Raw genomic sequence first — 8,179 nt, 5'->3', positions numbered from 1 at the left:
CCTGCAAGGACTCTGGGACACAAGAGAACCTGGTTAATTAACTCTAGGCTATAGAAAGTGTTATGTAACCATTTGTTTCCAATACTTCTACTTATGACTACTTGAATCTCTGATCATTGTTAAATAAACTAATACTTGATTTTACTATAAACATATCTAAGTGCTGTGAGGTAAGTGAAGCAGTGATCTGAGGAGGAACTGGCAAGCTAGGGTCTACTGTTCCTCTGGAAGCAGTGAACCTGTGAATATTGTGAGTATCCAGTGAACCAGGGCCTAGACGCTCCAGGGAGATGGTCAGAGGGCCCAGGGGTTAGTGTGCCTGTTGCTTACCTGTAGAGAGACAGCAGAGCCTTCACAGGTCTAGAGCAAGGGTTCTCAGACTTCATTACACTGTGAGCCCCTTCTGACAACAAATTACTTCATGACCCCAGGATGGGGGATCAAAGCCTGAGCCCAATCAAGTCCCACTGCCCTGAAGTCTCGTTCTTTGGTGTCGGCCCTGGGTAGTGGGGCTCAGGCTTCATCCCCAGGTCCCAGCAAGTATAAGCCAGCCCTGGTGACCCCATTCAAAGTTGGTGGTGACCCACTTTGGGGTCCCGACCCACAGTTTGAGAACCGCTGGTCTAGAGGGGAGTGCTTGTGTTGCCTGTGGCCAGTGGCATTGGGGAGCTGAACCCTGGCAGGCACAGACAAGGCTTCTTCATGCTAAGGGCAGGTGCTACCGAGGTGCCTCACAAACCTGGGTACCACCAGGAAGTGTCACATCTCGCTCCTGTAGTCAGGTGATTATGGGAGAATGTGGGCTTCCATTCTAAATGAGAAAAGGGTGGAGCCCTCCTGGCTGTGGAGATAAGCTTGAAAAATGTGACTCAAGCAGGGCCGGCTCTAGGATTTTTGCTGCCCCAAGCAAAAAAATTCCCCCTCCCCGGCCGCTTTTTTTCATGCCCCCCCTCCCCCAGCTCCACTCCAACTCCACCCCTTTCCAACCCCTTCCCCAAATCCCCGGCTCCGCCTCCTCCCCCGGGCGTGCCGCATTTCCCCCCCACTGCATTGCTTCCTGTGGCTCCCCCCTGCAAACCCCCACCCTAGCTCATCTCTGCTCCACCTGCTCCCCTGAACACACCGCCACTCCACTTCTCCCTCCTCCCTCTCAGGCGAGGGAGAGGCAGCGCGTTCAGGGGAGCAGGCGGAGTGGAGGTGAGCAGGGGTGGGGGAGCGCAGGAAGTAACCGGGGGGGTAGAGGAACTGCTCCCCGCCCCAGCTCGCCTCCGCTCCACCACTGCTGCCTCCCCCAGACCGCGTTGCCGCTCGGCTTCTCCTCCCTCCTTCCCAGGAGATTATGAGATTCTTTCAGCCCCAGCCATTTTGACAGGAGTTGCATGATGGAACTCTAAGCCAGGAAAGAGCTAGCTGTACATCAGAGGAGTCCTTTTAGTGTAGGAATTTTATCATGCTTAGATTTCAGGAACTGTCTTGTGATCTGTACAGTATGGGGTTGGATATTTGCTCATCCTGTAACTACTCTAAAAAGGCACTTTTCAAGCTGAGGTGTGGACCAGTGATTATATGGACCACTTACTGGTGGGCCACTGACAGCTGTGAAGTCACATGATGCTGGCTCCACCTCTTTGGTTCCCGGTGCTTCTTTACAGGCATCCTGGCTCTTCTGCTCACTTTCTCCTACAGCTTATGCTAGAGATCCCAGTGAAAGCTGCATGTTAGCAGTTGCTGTATTTGCTAGGGGGGCACTGTGCAATAGCAAATGAGACCTTGAGTGGGTGGGGACATGGTCTGCACTCAGGTGACAGGGCGGGGCACTGTTCATGAGATGATCTCTAATAGGATGTTACTATGCAGAACATTGAATACCACTACTCTAAAAGTTTACACCAGAGAGTATCCCCACATCAAATGTGAAGAGTTCCCTTTTTGATCCAGCTCTGTTTGATTTTTATTTTTTCCTAAACAAAATGGAATTGATTCCAGGGGGTAACACAGGATTGGTGTGTTTTTTTGTTTTTGTTTTTTTAAAAAACTAATGTACCTCTCCAAATTAAACATCACCCCAATAATCACTTGCTTAACCTTCAGTTGCTATCCCATACATAGTCAAAGATAGTTAATATTTAAAGTCAATCCCTTTTCTACTTAGCTTGGATTGTGTGTTGCCATAGTGAAGGTATTTACTCTCTCTGTGCCTCAGTTTTCTGATCTGTAAAATAAAGATGATGCTTCCCTAGCTCACAGTATTGATGTGAGGATAAATACATTAACATAAATAAGGCACTTGGGGCCAGATCCTTAAAGGTGCTGAGTTTCTAGCTTCTACTGATCTCCCAGACCTCTGCCTTAACCTACAAATCCAGTTTCCTCAGCAATACATAGTTTGTCTTTAACTGTATGCATTTTTAATGTTCTTTTTTTCTTATTTGAATAAGAAAAATCTTGAAGTCTTCCTTGATGAATTGCCCTGATTTACAAATGGAAGTTAGGAGTCTTGGTGGGTGTGGGCTGAGGACAGTGTGCAAGAACCTTGATATCTATAGATGGAGTCTGCACTTGTTCAGGGCAAAGAGAGTTTGGCCATTTACTTCAATGGAGCAGGAGCAGGCCATTAAATGATAAAATCTACAGAAAGTTATAACTGCAAACACACACATCAGCAGTCATGAATCAGCTGCAAATCTTGCTCATACATTTCCTGTGAACAGCCTCATATCTACTTCATGTCTAACATCAGTACATATGTGGCAAAGTCACTTATGCACCAAAGCATCACTCTGTTAGATTTAAATTTTATCCTCTTTCTGGCAATTACGTCAGTTGTTTAGCGATTATAATTCACTGGCTTTATTTATATCTGGTACAGTACATAAATCCCAGAGTGATTAAGTTCTGGGCCCAAAAGCTGAGATCCAAGGCAGCTCCAGGGAGGATCAAGAGGAATAACAATACTATTTTGCGCTTACATAGCACCTTACCTCCAAGGATCTCCAAACATGGGGATATTTCATTATCCCTGTTTCACAGCTGAAGAAACAGACGCTCAGAGCAGTTTGTGGCCTGTTAGTCAGAGATGCTCTGTGATTTTTTTTTTTCAGAGTGGTACAGTAAGCCATTGGGCAGAGCAAGGAATAGTGTGGAAGAGTTCTGGATCCCAGGCAGTGCTTCCCATGGGCTCTGCCAATGTACAGCCATTTTGCTGCTCCCTGCCAATGTCTCATGTTCGTTGAGAGGCATGTTTTCCATTGACTGTTTTCCCCAGAGCTGCCTTCACCTCCTGATTCCATAGGCTGTACATGATGGGGTTTAGCCAGGGCTGGCTCTAGGCACCAGCAAAACAAGCAGGTGCTTGGGCGGCACATTTCTAGGGGTGGCATTCTGGCGGCAGCCATGCTGCCCCTAGCTAGAAATGTGCCCCCTGCTGCCCCAGCTCACCTCCACTCCGCCTCTGCCTGCTCCTCTGAGCCCGCCGCCACCGCTCTGCTTCTCCCCCCTCCCTCCCAGGCTTGCCGCGTGCCAAACAGCTGTTTTGCGTGGCAAGCCTGAGAGGGAGCGGGGAGAAGCGGAGCGGTGGCGTGTTCAGGGGAGCAGGCGGAGCGGAGATGAGCTAGGGCGGGGGGTTGTGAGGGGGGGAGCCGCAGGAAGCAATGGGAAGAGGAGGCGGGGCCGGGGATTTGGGGAAGGGGTTGGGAAGGGGCAGAGTTGGGGCCGGGGCCACAAATTTTTTTTGCTTGGGGCAGCAAAAATCCTAGAGCCAGCCCTGGGTTTAGCATGGCCATTAAAATGCAATACAGAGTAGAGACCAGGATGTCTATACCCAGGGAGTAGCCCGAGCGGGACTGGTTATAATTAAACAGAGCCATGCTGTAATACATAACAAGGATGGTAAGGTGGGAGGTACAGGTGGAGAAGGCCTTGTGTCTGCCCTCAGTGGAGTAGATTTGGAGGCTGGCTTGGATGATGCAGATGTAGGAAACCACAGTGAAGAAGCAGGGTCTGATGCCAATGAACACAATGGCTGCATGGAGAACAGCTTTGTTCAGGGCAGTACCAGTGCAGGACAGCTCCAAAAGAGGGCGCACGTCGCTCATGAAATGGATAATATCATCTAGCCGACAAAATGACAGAGCAGACATCAGAAGAGAGTGGAAGGGCGAATTTAGAAAGCCACATGCCCAGGATCCAGCAGCCAGCTGTAGACAGACTCTCCTGTTCATAGTGACTGTATAAAGCAAGGGGGGCATATAGCAATGTATCTATCGTAAGCCATGGTGGCGAAGAAGACCCGTTCTGAACCAGATGATGTAATGAGAAAAAAGATTTGTGCCTTACACCCAGCACAGGAAATGGTCTTTGTCTCGTGGAGGAAGTTCACCAACATTTTAGGGATAGTAGTGGATGTATAGAAGAGGTCTATGAGGGACAGGTTACAGAGAAGAAAGTACATAGGGGTGTGAAGACCAGAGTCACCTGTGGTTATCATAATGATCATAATGTTTCCCACAAGGATAATGGTGTAAATAAGCAAAAATACCAGAAAGAATAATGTCAGCAGTGCAGGATGTTTTGAGAATTCCAGAAATATGTATTCTGTCACCTGTCTGGTTTTCCATTTATCCCTATGAGAAAGAAGAATAAGAATTAATCAATAAGCCAAACACCTCTAACTCAAAAAATACCATTCCTGCATCTGAATATGCCAGACACAGATTGTTTTAAAGTGCGTAACTTCAGTTTGGCACCAGCTTCCAGTTCCTTCATTCTCTGAGTTTCTGCATTCCTCCCCTCAGTTGTTTTACTTCTATACAAACTATTTAAAGAGTTGATCGTGTGTTCTGATTTTATCACTGGCTCTTTGTTTGATGACACCTCTCTGATAGGTTGCTTCAAGGGGTAAGCTACCTACTGTGCCAGCAATCTGTCCTGAGATATTCACCATGCTTGAGATACTAGTTTCATCTGATTTTCAGCTATTTGCTTTTCATTTCTAGCTATCTACTCTGGGCTGATTAAACGGCGTGTCTGACTGAGATTGCCTGGGAACCTTGGAGCACGCAGACTCTGTTCACTGAGACAACAGATGATAAAAACAGGAGTCATTCTGCTTTCTTAATTAAACCTAAACAGCAGTAATAAGTGCAGTATAAATTAGCAGGAGGATGTGAGTAGATGGAATGGTCTAACCTGCTGTTTTCTGTAAAATATTGTATCCTCACTGATTCCCAAGGTTTGGTCAGGGGGGTTGTTTCCGCAGCAGTGTTTAAAGAGAGGTGGAAATATTTTCACCTAGGGGATTTATTCACAGAAGCATCTCAAAATTAACAAGAATCAATTTGTGCTGTGGGGTTCTGCTATCATACATTATCAAGTGGATAGTTATGGGTTAGGGTGCCTGCCTCTTAGGTCTCTTGTAATCCCCAACTTTAAATGTTGCAATTATTCAAATGTTGCCATTTGATTCAAATCAACACTTGCTAGATGGTCTGTGCCGTTTCATGCTAGTTTTCCAACATTAGGTTAAATCCTGAAGTCCTCATTCAAACAAAACTCCCAAATGAAGTCAACACTAGTAAGGGTGACAGGATCTAGCCAGTTCTGAGGTTTGCTCAGCTCTCATTTAAAGGGTTTAGCAGCTGAGTTCAGGTAAGCATTGACTACTTAACCACACTCTTTAATCAGCAGATTAAACTGGAAATATGGGACCAGATTTATCTCACTAAGGTCCTGATCCTAAGGAAGGCAGGTCCAGTTGTTAGGGAGTAGCCTAGTCCTTGAGAGACCTGGGTTCAAGCCCGTACTCTGCCACAGACTTCTTGTGTGACATTGGGAAGCCATTTAGGCCCAGATCCTCAAAACTATTTAGGCACCATTGATTTCAAGGGGAAATAGGTGCCTACCTACCACTGAGCATCTGGGCTTTAGTCTCCCTGGGCCTCAATTCCCCATCTGTGCAATGGGGAAAATAGCATGGCCCTGCCTCACAATGGTAAGTGAGGATAAATACATTAAAAATTGAGAGGCGCTTAGATATGAAGGGAATGGGGACCAGAGAAATACCTAAGAGAGACTGATCCTGATCCAGTTCAAGACAATGAGAGCTTTACTATTGTCTTTGGTGGGAGCAGGTTTGGGCCCCACCAGCACTTGCTGGTTTTGGTTGGCTCACAAATAGCCTTTCTCCTAGTAGTTCCAGCCTTTGGAAAAACCAGGAAGGGATGGCTCCAGACATATATATGATCCAAACATTTCTGAAACTCATAAGAGCTTTGGGCTTAAACTTTGGATGAAGATTCAGATGTGTTTGTCATTTTATCCAAACTGATTCGCTCACTCTAGGATATAAACATCCTAGAAGCACCATCTCTGGTATGGGCTCCAGAAACACCCACGATGATATCCTGTTCCCACTGAAGTCAATGGGAGCTTTACCACTGCCTTAAGTGGGGAGACGATCTCCCTCCTAGTCTTCCCCCATCTCAAAGTGATTGGCATCTACTCTAGTCAGTGACAGACTCATTCAGTGAAATTTTCATTCATTGGGGTGCTTGACTGGTGAGAAGTGGGGGAAAGTCCATTAAGGAATAACATGGACTTTTTCATTATCTGGAATAGGTTCGTATTACTCACTGGGCATATGCTTTTTGAGCCTTATGCTGCTTTTGATGCACACCCAGGATGAGCTGCATCTAGAGGTATAGTACCCTTATCAATATAACACACATCTACCAATGTGATATATGTCATCGTGTGCCAGCAGTGCCCCTCTGCCATGTACATTGGCCAAACCGGACAGTCTCTCCATAAAAGAATAAATGGATACAAATCAGACATCAAGAATTATAACATTCAAAAACCAGTCGGAGAACACTTCAACCTCCTTGGTCACTTGATTACAGACCTAAAAGTGGCAATATTACAACAACAAAACTTCAAAAACAGACTCCAACGAGAGACTGCTGAATTGGAATTAATTTGCAAACTGGACACCATTAAATTAGGCTTGAATAAAGACTGGGAGTGGATGGGTCATTACACAAAGTAAAACTATTTCCCCATGCTTGTATTTTCCCCCTACTGTTCCTCACACCTTCTTGTCAACTGTTGGAAATGGGCCATCCTGATTATCACTACAAAAGGCTTTTTTCTCCTGCTGATAATAGCTCACCTTAATTGATCACTCTCATTATAATGTGTATGGCAACACCCATTTTTTCATGTTCTCTGTGTGTGTATATATCTATCTTCCTACTGTATTTTCCACTGCATGCATCCGATGAAGTGGGTTTTAGCCCACGAAAGCTTATGTCCAAATAAATGTGTTACTCTCTAAGGTGCCACAAGTACTCCTCATTCTTTTTGCTGATACAGACTAACACGGCTGCTACTCTGATACTTGGCATTGAAACAGTGATTTATATTCTCTCAGCACTGTACTAACCCTAATGAGTTAATTAGGGAAGTGCATGGTCCTTTGAATGGAGGGGCAGAGATATCTGGGGCTGGGTGTGTAGTTCGGATTCTGGTCCATATATTTGGGGAAGAGTCTGAAGGCATAGGCCGACTCGTGGGCTTGGGCTTGGGCTGGGAGCTCGTTAGCTCTCCAACTAAACAAGGCTGAGCCTTGGAAAGGAGCTCTCCAAGGGAGCCGCAGGAAGTGGTGCTGGCAATTCAATCCAAGGTGCTCTCAGAAGAACTGAAAGAATGCGTGGTGCTCGTAGGAATTGTGCTGCTGAAGGTACTATTGTTTGGCTAAGGTCTATAACCAAGGTTCTCCTCCCTATAGTCTCATCGGACACAGTTGGGTTCTTCACGTCCACTGTGCTATTTTGTGGCTGTGTGCCATTCCCTACACACAGATAGTTGAAAATGCTGTGAAATGCTATGAAGGCCTGTACGTAACAATGACTGACATAGATTATAACTGGCTTTCGTTATTTCAGTTCTAACCACCTATAGCCTGATCCATGCCTTCCACTGGAGGAAAGCCCTGACAGTCAGGCCTTATGGATACTTGGACGTGAAATCGATTTTTCTGAGTACATTCTGCTCCCAGATCCACATGACAGAACTCAAATCCAAACCTCTGCTGTCCCTCCAGGCATGCGTCTGCCACAGATGTCAGAGGAGCTCTGTGACTGTGGAGAGAGGAGGTATTCTTGTGCCAGTCTGACAGCAC

Source organism: Natator depressus, chromosome 10 (assembly GCF_965152275.1).
Source record: "Natator depressus isolate rNatDep1 chromosome 10, rNatDep2.hap1, whole genome shotgun sequence".
NCBI lineage: Eukaryota > Metazoa > Chordata > Testudines > Cheloniidae > Natator > Natator depressus.
Note: the sequence above shows the minus strand (reverse complement) of the source record.